Genomic DNA, 13,002 nt, shown 5'->3' on the forward strand with positions numbered 1-13,002 from the left:
TCTTAGGTTTCAGGATAATGCATTTCTGAGTCCTGCCCATGATGGGACACAAGAACATAACAGGTTCTTGTCTAATGTGGATGCTCCTATCTGAATCATGGTGGTTCTGCTGCAGACACAGAATACACACTGTTCAGCCATTGATCACACACTCATCAAATACTGACTGAGTCTAGTTGTAGTCATATGATGCTCTGTGAAGTCAAGACAGGAACTCAAAGCCCAACGTGACTTTCTACCCTTCTCTCATTTTCCTCAACAGAATTTCATCTTTTACTAATTAACAGGGTGCCTGTTTAATTTAATACTAAACAGGGCCACTTTTCCCTTCCTAAACTTCCTTTACTGTGGCTATAGAGTAATTATCAATAATGAAGATATTTGATACAACAGAGCAGGTGAGACTGGCAAGCAAATGGACGTCGTACCTATACTATTTAGATAGAGTGAGAGGATCAAGATGCAGACAGTAAGTATCTTGCTTGACTATTGCTGCTGCAAGTGCCCCAGCCCTGGATTTGGCCTCGTTTTCTCTAGAAATCTGTGCCAACCTCCTTCCAGAATCAGCACTGTTTCCAGCAACCATGGAACTGGAAATAATGTAGGTTTGAAAGTCGGACAGACATGTGTTTGAAAGTGTCCTTATTGAGGAACACTGGTGACCATATTTCTTGGCTGTTGAATGACAATAAATAAGGCTGCCATGAGAATTTCAGTATAGACTCTCTCTGAGTCACACACACACACACACACACACACACAAACAACTGGTCATTATTGCTAGGAATAGTCCAAGTAGTCAACTTCATAAGTGGGCAGTGTGGCTTCAGACTTCAGATAACAACATCAAGTCAAATGATCCAGACTGAAATAACAGTTCACATGAATTCACAGATATACAGTTCTAGAAAACAAAACAAAATGAACAGTAACAGAAGCCAAAGCAGCTGTGAGGCTGTGAGGACAAGAATGCTTAGCCACTATATACATATACATATACATATACATATATACATATACATATATATATATATGTATATATATATATAATCACATATATAGATGAAGCCAAATCACTGAATGTGTGCTTTCTTTAAGCACACTCTCTATCAATTATTGTCAAATAGTGCTGTTGATTTAGGGTGGTGGTGATTTTCCATGGTGTATTGGAGTATTAAGGATTATACTCAGGGTCTTCTAAGTGCTAGGGAAGTGGTTATAACACTGAGCTATCCCGCAGCTTATGAAGCAATCTGTAGAAGGCATTTCTAACAGAGTAGGTTCTGCCAATGGGCAGACTGGTTTGATTGTCCTCGCTGGGAATTCATTTTTCCAGCACATCTCTTCTTTCCTAGTGTCTCATGTAATAGGAGATAACCGGACTGGGACATGGAGGTAGATGGGCACTTAGCAAGCCAGAGTTTAGTAAAGCTTATTGGACCATTTGATGAAGCCCTGGGCAGGATAATGAGAGGAAGTTTTCATTGATGAATAGGCTTTCAGAATTCTTGGTCTTAACTCAACACAAACTCTAGACAGTTCTGTTTAATTAAGGTAATTTTTATGACTTGAGTCACAGGGTATTTTTCAATGGGGTCAACCAAGCTATAGGCGATAAAGATTTCAGATCATTAGAGTCACCACAACAAAGGCAATTGTTTAGATAAAACAGAAATTGAAAATACTTTTTGATTTGCTGATGCCTCCCATTAAGGGAAGAATCAATAAAGTCTGCTGCAGTCCTTATTGCTTGTGCAATTCAAAATTTAGCCTTTATGTGGTCTGACAATTCATTTTCTTTTATGCCTGAAAGCAGAGGCCAAGCATACATGATAACAACTGATAAGAGAACAAGAGAAGCTAATGTCTACCATGGATTCACTGGAGGCTGGCTATTTCCTAATCAGTTCATGGGTACTGGCTCATTTCATCCACACAACAAACCTATTAGACTGCCTGCCTCTTCCTCAGTTTAGACCTGAGGATATGGATGTGCAAGAGTCCACGGACATTGATTGAAGGTGCAGGGTAAGACCCAGCATTTTATCCATTAACAATTGTAGCCTTTTCCTCAGCGCCTGCCATGGCAACAACAATGCCTCGTGCACTAGTGATTTTCTGTTGAAAGAGTTCGAGCAAAACCACAACATAGGCCAACACACCGTTATCTCACACACAAGGCAACGGAAGCTTAAAATATTACAGATCTTGCCTGAGGTCTTTCAGTCAAGCAGTAGTAGGACTGGATTCTAGTACTAGATTCAACTCTTTCCAAGTCCAAGAGCTGCTTGGGAGAACACATGCTTTGCGGCCCCTTTAAAAGCCTCCATCTCCCGATTTGGTGTTCCTGACTTCCCTTATTCACATGGGAAAGAGGGGCACGGAAAAGGCTGAAGAGGACAAAACATTTGTCAAATTTCACTTGCACGTTTTAGAGAGAGTTATTTTTTTAAAAAACTTGGGGAATGTAATGTTACTCGTAGGAAATGCCTTGGAAAGCAATAAAGTAGATTAAATTAAAGTATGGTTTGATGGTGATGATTTAGCAAACTGCAGTGGTGTTAGTAAAAATGAAATAGAAGATCTCTTTGCATATTATCTCCCTAAAGAGCATCGCCTCCAAAACACTCTTGCACACAAAATAATGAGAATATATACATATGATAAACATAAACTACAATAAATGAAATTTCGCTTCTCCCATAAACTCTGTCTGCCAAATCTACACCAATAAGGTGGGGGGGACATTAAAATATGAGCTGGAGGACCTGGGAGGGAGAACACGCCACTTCAGCAGGCTCGGGTGTGAAAATCAAGCCAGCCAGGATCTCAAACTAAGATCCCTTCTTTCCTGTGTTGGCTCAGTGTGGACTTATGAAACCCCCACCCCATGCTGGAGCAGGAGATGGAGATGAAGGGGCAGTGCTGCTCCCAGGGGATGCTCAGTCTAGCAGGCAAGGCAGGCCTCATCCTATGCAATAGAACTCCACATATGTAAGAAAGCCCCTCAAAGCCTGCTCATAACATTTGTAACTGAAACAGAATCCTCATTGCTCCCTACCTCCTGTGCCCACCTAACTCTGACTTCTGCTCGCTCCAAAAAAACTCCAGAACATTGGCAGTGGCCTTTCTTCAATGACTCAGTCTCTGTCCTAGCCCCTCCCCTCCCCTTTATTACAGGTTACTCTCTGCCTGGAATATTACCAGCTATATCCTGCTCGACAGGTGTTCCCTCCCCTTCCCCTCTCTCTCTTCTATGACTAAACATCAATTCTTCCCAGCAGAAAATGAATAGAGATTTTCAGAGGAAAGAGTATGTAAATTAGAATCTGAAGAGGATAAGGTCTATGAAGTCAGGGGTGGGAGGGTAAGGCTAAGACGGAAGGAAGATGAAAGGTGAAAGGACAATGGGGAGTCATATATGGGGCACTCGGTTGAGTGGCTGTGGGGTCCGATAAGAATCCAAGTAGGACCATGGTTTTAAGACTCTGCCAGCTAAGGTCAGCTGCCTACAGTAAACTGGACACACTGAGGTCACCTCTAGTGTAACAAGGCCTTAAGAGCATTCCTGTTTTAAGGAAAACAGCTTGGGGACTTCACAGAAGATTGATTAGAATTTTCCGTGTAAGGAACCAGGTAGAGATGGGAGAGACTCACATGGCTATGCTTAGTGAGGACTGGTGCCTGGTTCTAAAACCACTGTAACACACGGCTATGCATCTACACTGCCAAGTGTCAGCAGGACATTAGCATCCTTGCCATCTTGCAGAGAAGACCTCTCCTAAATGAGACAGACCATCTGAGTTCCTGCAGAACATATTGTCATTTATTAAAATAAAATTCAGATTACAAACATTTTAGAAAGAAGGTTAGTAATACCTTACAATGCCCACACAGAGACTCCAGGAAAGGGCAGGGAGACAAAAGTATCTCTGGCAGAGGGATAGGCCATAGAAGGGCTGCCAGAGCAAACATCTGGAAGGAAGCAGTGTGTTGTCACCTGTATTTAAAGAACTTAATGGGAAGAAACAGCTGGCTTCCCTCCTGAAGGCTTAGCAGCCACTTATGAAGACACACACTTAATGCGAAGTGTACGCTCTGGGAGAAATGCAAGCATGGTCATGACAGCTGAGGGGAGATGAGGACTGTGGGCTATGTATGCACAGGTCATTCCTCCCAAGACTCCTAGCAGGGGAGCAGCTGTGACTAGAGAGAAGTCATGGATCACTGACAGGGCAAATGCAGACATCCCAGGCATAAAAATGCTGTTGCTAAAGATGCAACAGTAGTAAGAGAAAGGGGGAGGGGGTGGAGTGGGGGTCAGAAGTTGGGGGCCAACTGTAACTCTGTGACCAGCTCCTTGACCTTGAGTCAATCATTCTTAGCTCCCCAAGCTTCCCTGTCTGTCAAGAGGAGAGGAGTCAAAGCTTCCTGGGAGTTTTTGTAAGAAATAAGTACCAGAATGCACAGCAAAGGCATCCAGTCTGTGTTTAAATGTCCTATGGAAGCACCAAAAGAGTCTGGTTCTATCCCTCCCTGTGCAAGGGTGGGGCGGAGCCCAAGCCTTCTGGTGGCCATGCTGACTCTGTCCACACAATGGTTCTAAGAGAAAGATGGTCCTGAACCATTGTTCTGCTTATTCTTAGTCTCAGCTTAAACATGACTGCTCTGGGGAGGATTGATCGCTGGATCGCACCTACTGTGTGTATCAGCACATCTCTGTGTTCTGACTGTGCTTCCTATGTTCCATAGCTTATATAAAAACCCCTCTTTTATATACCCTCTTGGCCTTCTTTACAGTTTTTAGACTGTAAAGACTTCTTTACTGTTTTTAGACACCCCCCCACACACACACACACAGCAAGGATCTACTTGTAAGACAGAACATGTAGTTTTTGTTTTTCTTAGTTTGGGCTACCTCACTTAATGCTAGACATATCAGATCCATCCATTTTCCTACAAACTCAAAATTTTCTTTACAGCAGAATAAACTTCCATCATGCACTTATGTAGCGCTCCTATAGGGGCGCTACCTGTAGGGGTACTACCTGTACCCCTGTTGATGGTAGCTGGGGCAGGTGCTATTTCCTTGCTATTGTCAATAGCACAGAAACAAACATGGATGTACAAGTCTAACGGTGGGAGTACAGGAGCACCAGTAAAAGACAATAAGCAGAAAACTACTGGCCAAGAGACTAGAATCCCTGGCCTGGGTAAAGACCTAACATTCCAGTGCTGGCAGGTCAAATGCCTTACCAAAGGACCATCTCTAGAAAAGTGGGTTTACCTAAAGCCATGCTAAACAGATATTGGTGGAATCACTGCTCCTTTTAGGAGATATTGTACATTCCCTTCCTAGAAATCCCTGCCCCCTAGCACAGCCCAAAGAAGCTCACTTGGAGTTGGCATGAGGTTTGAGTCTGTTTACTTTTCTAGGCTGCAACTTTTCCCTTTTCTCTTCCTGTCTCTTGCTTTTGGGTGACTCCCCAAAGAATGACTTTGTTGATATTTTGGGCTCCCTTAATTTTTCTCTAAAGCATACCCTAACCACAACACACACACACACACACACACACACACACACACACACACACACACACGCCCCAAGGCTGCTTGCTGTCACAGGGAAGACTTCCACGTTGGCATCTCAAATGGACTAGCCTTTTTCATCCTCTCCTCAGTCTCCTCTTTTACACAGCCACTGAGGTTTAAAGCTTCCCTGCCCTGGGGTTTCCTTTTGGATCCTAATAAACTGTCCTAGCATTTCCACTGGAATCTGCTATTAAATTCTTTTATTTAATGAGATTAAGAACACCGAGAGGGGACCCCAATTTCCCCAGTATCAGTAGGATATGAAGTCCTTTAAGCATTTGCCTGGGAATAGTATAGCAGCTGGCAGAAGAAAGGATGCATGGGACATAAAAGAGGAGAAGAGAGAGGGGTGGGTTGACTTACAAGGAGGAATTAGGGATAACAGGGCTGAGAAGATCAGAGTGAGAAAGAAAATCTACTAAAACACATTTTGTCGGGAAATGCTACAGTGATAACTAATACCCTATATGACAATTTAAAAAAACAATCCTGACTGTCCTTCAAATGGTGCTGTCTTATGTTCTCCATTAAAAAATCTAGGAGAACAGAGAGCTGTCCAGTGTCCATTACTGGACCCTCAGGGGCCAGCACAGAGGCTAAAGCCTAGCCAGTGCTAAACAGGTTCCGTTATCAAAATCCACATGAAAGATGAATGAAAGGATGGCAGAGCTTTACACATCTACAGCATCTTACACAGACCCAGCCATAAAAGAGGAAAAGGAGGAGGAGGAAGAAGAAGAGGAAGAGGAAAAAGAGGAAGAAGAGGAGGAAGAGGAAGAGAAGGAAAGGAAATCAAGCTGCAGCTGTCAGATGCTCAGGTATCCCAGCATCTCTAGGGATTCCCATCACCCTCTGGTGTGTTGCACACATCTCTGCCAGGCAGTAGTATTTCAGAACAAATCACAAGATAGCAATTATCCCCCTCAATATTCCTATAAATAGTTTTAGGCAGCCCTCCATCCCATTCCTGTTTCATTACTAGGTTTCTGGGTTGAATTTGAAAGGCAGATATTTTCTTTTTTGAGCTTTGGCAATTTGGAGGCTAGCGTTGGCTTATAGACTGTGCTTGCAGGTGCGAAAAAAATACATTTTGCATACATTAAAAATACAAGGGGGTCAGACCGAATTCTTTGAAAATGTCCTCTTACATCTTTTTATTTTACTGAATTTTTGATGAGCATAGATTTTTGTTGGTCTGCTGCCCGTTTTAATAGCAAGCTGGAATTTGGCTCTTCCATTGGGGAAACCATTGAAATGCAAAGAGAGGCCAGGTCTTATAACTATGGTCCTTTTACCTGCGTTCACTTTGGAAGAAGAAAAAAAATGCAGAGTATAATTAACCATTAAATTACGGGTTGGATCTAGACTAGAAATGAGGGGTGGTGGTAGCTCACTGAAATACTAATTCAACACTATAGGTTACAGGGGAAAATGGTGTAGTAACTGGACCCTTCATTTGGATGAGCACTTTACAGTTTAGAAAAGCATTTTTGCATTCATCCATTATTTCATTTCAGCTTCACTGAAGCCCTGTGATTAAGTCATCACATTGGTACCAATTAGCTTTAATTGTACAAATTAGATCATGCAACTTCCAGACTTTCATAAGTTCAGAGCAGTCTTGTTGTCTGCAAAATGGCGTCTCAAATCAAGACTCACCCTTTCTTAATTTGACCTACCTTAACAAATACGTCTTCTGCCTTCGTCTCTTCTCTAATAATGAATAATCACAGAGACACAGCCCTTGCCTACTAAGGAGAGACAATTCCTGTGAAAGCATGGCAGGAAGTCCCCAAATAGGGCTGCTAAAGTCTCAGCTGAGACCTGAGTTAGCCAGTGAGCTATAGTGGAGCAGACAGTAGGGCAAAGAGTACAAATGACCATCAGCTCCAATGTTGGAGCTTCCCATAGCAATGTCTCCACAATCTCCCATATCTCTAAGTTCTGGAGTATCTGACAGGAAGACTCAATGTTCTTTCTCTACTCCACAGCTTATGACTTTGTTTTGCTGCATAATTTCTGCTTCCTGTCTCCCTATGAACATACAAGGTGGAACTTAATACATGGTTGAAGGATCTAATGCCCAAGACAAGATGAAGGGAGCTAGATGTAATGAGAACCAGCTTGCCACAAGACTGGCCATGATATCCAATATGCCATTGCTCTCAAAACACATGGTTCATGTCAAAGAAACTTTGAGACTAAGCAGGCCAGCCTATAAGTGAAATGAACCAAGGATAAAAATGAATACTAGAGGCTTTGTACCACCTCCATGTGCCATCTAACAATGAACTTGTATGTAACTTCTTGGTTACAGTAGTATAACATTTAGTCATCTCAGCATTGAAATGCATGTCTTTGTTTAAACCCAACACTTACAGGAACTTTTGGACTTCTGTCTCTCAGTGCCCATCTGCTGGGGAGACATTATGAATCCCATTCTGGCCTTGAAGCACTGTCCTGGACAGGGAGAGAGGCCTTACTATATGCTACATGGTCTCTTCCCTAACTGAAGCATATGTCTTTCAAATGGAAAAGCATTAAGACTGGCTTTTCTCTGCACCTTAGGCAGGATAGAAACTCAAAGCGATCTAAAAATGATTAGCTGTTCTTCTGAAACAGCAATGGGTGATGTGAGACTGCACTAGTACCTGTCATCCTGGGCAGATCCTGAGGAACCTGTGCAGATGTAAGTCTCATGGGAACACAGAATCATGTTGTTTGGAAACCATCCCAGTGTGGACCTCAGCTGCTACAGCATATGAACCCTCCCTTTGGAACTGGGACCTTCAGAGGAAAGACACATGCTCTGCCTCACCTGAGTCACTTACTGAACGGCATGCTCTGAGATATCTTCTCAGTTTACTGAGCCTCAGTTAGTGTATGTGAATATGTACACATATACATACATACATATATCATAGACATACATATACACACACATATATACTCATATATATACCTATATATGTATGTATGTATGTATATTATGTATACACACACACACACACACACATATGTATGTATATATGAGGGAGCATAGCAAAACCTTTATTAGAATTGTCCTGAGGACTAGATACATGTAAAGTATTTCACATATTCATCCCTAGATTACTTATACCTGATACAATATAAATTATATATAAATAATTGTTGTTTATGGAATGACAAGAAAATATTGTCTATGCATGCTCAATACAGATGAAATTGTTTTTTCAAGCTATTTCCTATTCTCTGTGGGCTCTACAAAAATGCTGAAGCCCAGAACACAAGGCTACCTGGGGTCTTTTCCTTCTGTGTAAGCAGAGAGCTATGCCTAGAAAACTAAAAATGATAGCTCTTACCTTCATTAAAATACAGTCAGCTTTCCACTGGGAGGTAAAAGGGAGTTGAAACAATTTCTGCTATGAGCCTCTCACCTTTGGAATAGAAGGCTGCTTTGTGGGAAATTAGTGGCGTCCCCATTTGAAGGTGTTAATGGAAAGGCTTTGCACAGCTCCCCTCTGAAGGCATGGGAGCATCTGAGTCTTCTTCTCATACTGCAGCATTCCTCCTCGGCCTCCACAGTGTAAGCGGGAGCCCATTTGTACTCAATGGACAACTCCAGGCCAGGGAGTTCTGAAAGCCAGAACTTCCCAGGCAATGTGGATTTTCTGCAATTCCTCCTCATACTGAGTGCCTAATTCAGCCTAATGCCATTCATTCTTTCTCTTAGACGCCTGGCCCAGTGATTACCAAGCACACTTGTGTCAGGCACCATGCTCAAAATGGTGAACAGGACATCTCTGCCATTTTGTAACTTAGCTATCGACCAAGCAAAGGCTGGGTGAGATGAGTTCCCTCTAGCACAGTTCCAACAGGCAGACTCAAGATAGCAGAGCCACAACTATAGAGAAAGAGAAGTACAGTCTTATGAAAATGCAAACTGTGAGAGCAGCAGTCTGAATAGGAAGTGCAGCTAAGTGATCGATCAACTCCTGTGCAACAGAGGGTGCAAGCAAGCACACATCATCACGTGTAATCTTCACAACGACTACGGGGCTCTGCATTACTTCTCCTGAATCACAGATGAGAGAATTGGGGGCTCTGAAAAGCCAAAATTCCTGACCCAAGGTCACACAAAATTAAGCAGCAGATCCGGCACTATCTGATCTCAGAGTAGAAGAAAGCTCTTTGGCTGCTGCTCGACTCTCTAGCACACTGCTTAACAAATCTAATTTCATTAACATGTACAACATCTTCAAGTAGATTCACAGAGTACAGACCAAATGACTGCCACGAAGAGAAATTAGTGCATGTACATTTAGATACCACATGCCTTTATTGGCTCCTTTTCTCTCTCTCTCTCTTTTTTAATGCTCTCTCCAGCACCAATTCACTTTATTCTTTCCAATGAGCATTTATCCAATTTAAAGTCAATGAAAAATAATGTTCATTTTTCAACAAGTTTACATTAAGCACTGTAGAAGTGCTTATGTGCTATTTAGTGCTGCCTGTGCTGGCACAAGGAACACATTTGAATATGTCTGTAATTGAAGTCCAAAGGGGTTAGCAGGAAGCTGGCTTTGTTCTGTAATTTAAGTAACTAAGAGCTTGTTAGAAAGGCTTTGGGGAAGAAGAGGGGGAGGCAGGGAAGGAAAATGAGAGAGTAAGACAGATAGGAAGGGATGCTTAGGGAAGGGAACTAGGGATGTTAAAGCCACAGGAGATGATCTTTCATCAGCCTCCCTCTGCAGCCTGGGGATGCAATGGTATTTCCATGAAATACAGGCTCTGTATCCATTATAGCCAGTGTCCAGCTCCCTGTCTCACTGCTAAAGTATGGAATATGGTAATGGATGATGGATGCTAAAGAAGACAGGGCAGGGCCACCAACACCCAAGGCTTAATCTTTACCTCCTTTATATTTAAGTCAGAGCTGAGGCTGACGTGTCTCCTGCCTCTTCCTAAGTTTTCAGCCTGACTGAACAAATGAACGTTATTTTACAGTAAGTGTTGAACGCCAAGAATAAGAGTCCCAATCCTTTTCATTTTTCTGCTGGCCAGCGTCCAGATTCAGAACCAACATAACTTAGAGGAGCTTTATCTAGAGGTAAGATGTGAAAATACAAAGTGCATAGTCAGTGTTCTGGAGCCATGAAACCAGGGTCCTTGTATCCTTTAGCCCTTTGGAGGCTTATGTATAAGACAGAGACAGGGTTGCTATCATGTTGTGTGTAAGCTGTGTGGCACAGACTGCCACTCACATGACACATGATCATTTCTATCATGAGGAACTAGCAGGCTCCAGACATCATGAAAATATCAACAAGGTCCTGCGTTTTCCCAAAAGAAGAGCAAAAAACAACAAAACCCAAAAACCAAAAAGAACAAACAAAACAAAACAAAAAAAACTTTCACGTTCAAAACAAACAAACAAACAAACAAACAAACACCTTTCACGTTCATTTAAAAAACTAATGCAAAGTTTTTATACTTCACTACTTTCCAAACAGAAACATAAAATCTGATAGGGGCTATACAGTCACATCATAAGGGCTCAGTTCTTAAGTTTAAAAAAGATACAATTCCAATACATTTGGTGAATGATTTCCCAAGTCACAAGAGAAATACCAGTGAAGATTAGAGACCTTGACACAGGCACACACTCTTGATGGAAGCAAGCTGGGAATTTACTCTTGGCTTGAATTGTCCTAATGCAGACTCTGAAATGAGAATCCAGGGTAGGTACTCTGCTTAGAAGAGGGAGGAATCACTTCCTGGAAATGAGAAAGGAGTAAAGGCAGGTAAGAGAACCAACAAAGTGGGTGTTAAGTCACATGCTAGGTAACTCTGCCAACAACATAAAGCAGTACCCTTGAAATAGTCATGGCCAAAGATGAAGGAGCTGGGATATTTCTATTGGTAGGTTTTCAAGTGCCCCTGAATAAATGCTGCCTCCAGAGCCATCCACCAGCCCTGAATGTCCAACCTGTAACATCAGCAGCTTGGCAGCATCTTCCACTGTCATGGTCCATGAGCACCAGGGACAGTAATGCAGTGGAGTCTGAGTGCATAGTTCCTACCCTAAGTCCATTTCCTTCTATTGACCCCATGGATCTTGCATACTTTTCACTCTCACACACACACCCACCTTAGTGTTTGATAGCCAGCACCTTAGGCAAACTCCTCCAACTCTGCATATTTACTACAGGCTCCAATAGCTGTATCATCTCTAGGTGAAACACTGAGGGTGTTGTTAAGCCATGGAGTTGGTTTGGATTCAAGTTCTTTCAATCTAGGTATGATGGAAGAGGATTTCATTGTAACTTTTTCCTAATTCTTATGTTTATTTCTATTTATTATTTTTCATGCCCGTTTTGTAGATGAGAAAACTTGATTCCTGGAGAAGTCAAGAGGCCAGGATGAAATACTGAAACTTAACATATTGTTTGGCATCAAAGTTGTCCTTTAGAACCCTCATGGCAGATGCTTTCCAGCTAGGCCACAACAAATTCAGAGTTCATTATGTGTTTGAGAGACCAATGCACTGAGTTATGTATGTCAATTGGAAATATAATCCCACTGTTGCTTTTCCCTGAGTGGGTGAGCTCCGGCTGGCCTTGGCCTTCAGGATTCCCCTATCTATGCCTGACAGTTGGCACACAAGGAAGGAATATTGGAGCTTCCTGAGCAGACCAGGTATTGACTATGAGGGAGAGGAAGGATGCTCTGAGGGATGTGCAGGGTAGGAGATATGAGAGGTGATAATTCAGCAAGGATGTAACAGTCTCACACTCTGGTTTTCATTCATTCGACTAGCATTTACTGAACACTACTGTGTTTACAGCAGAATGTGATAAGTCCCAGAGCACATGCTTTAAACACATTGTCTTTTCTGCTTAAAATACAGGCTCTCTCCTCTGCTGCAAAGATCATTGAGTGAAGTGGGCAAGTGTGTACATCCTGTTGTCTTCACAAGAATGGAAAGCTTTCACTGAACCCGCACCCCCTACCTCCCACCCTCTCCCACCCCACTGCAGTGTGCTTGTTGCTGTCTACGATGCCCTTTGCCTAATCAGGAGGAAAGACGGATGCTCGGCGGCCAGCTCCATTTCCACTCCGCACCTTTGTTTTTCAAGCACATGGGACCACCCTGGAATATAACTCACATCTCCTGTCACTGAGCTGAAAAGATCTGACAGCTAACATTTTGCTGCTTTATATGACCTTAATCTGTTCTTGAACTTTGTCTACTATTACTGGATAAACAGCAACTGCAAAGTGGGAGCAACCAGCGTGTATAATGCCAAGTTCACAGTACCTGGGGCCTTTTAATATTGTTTAATTCGATGGTGAGATTTCCTCCTCTCTGGTCCCAAGACCTGAATCCTTTGCCTTCTCCTGACTCATACGCAGCAGTCATCCTCC

General features: G+C 42.6%; 1 protein-coding gene across 5 annotated transcripts in view; it reads right to left on the minus strand.

Moving 5' to 3' along the window:
* Dab1 (DAB adaptor protein 1) overlaps positions 1-13,002 on the minus strand; it is a 1,070,329-nt gene that overhangs the window by 166,582 nt on the left and 890,745 nt on the right. The gene's annotated exons all lie outside the window — the stretch shown is intronic.

Source organism: Grammomys surdaster, unplaced genomic scaffold (genome assembly GCF_004785775.1).
Source record: "Grammomys surdaster isolate TR1022 unplaced genomic scaffold, NIH_TR_1.0 100, whole genome shotgun sequence".
Taxonomy (NCBI): domain Eukaryota; kingdom Metazoa; phylum Chordata; class Mammalia; order Rodentia; family Muridae; genus Grammomys; species Grammomys surdaster.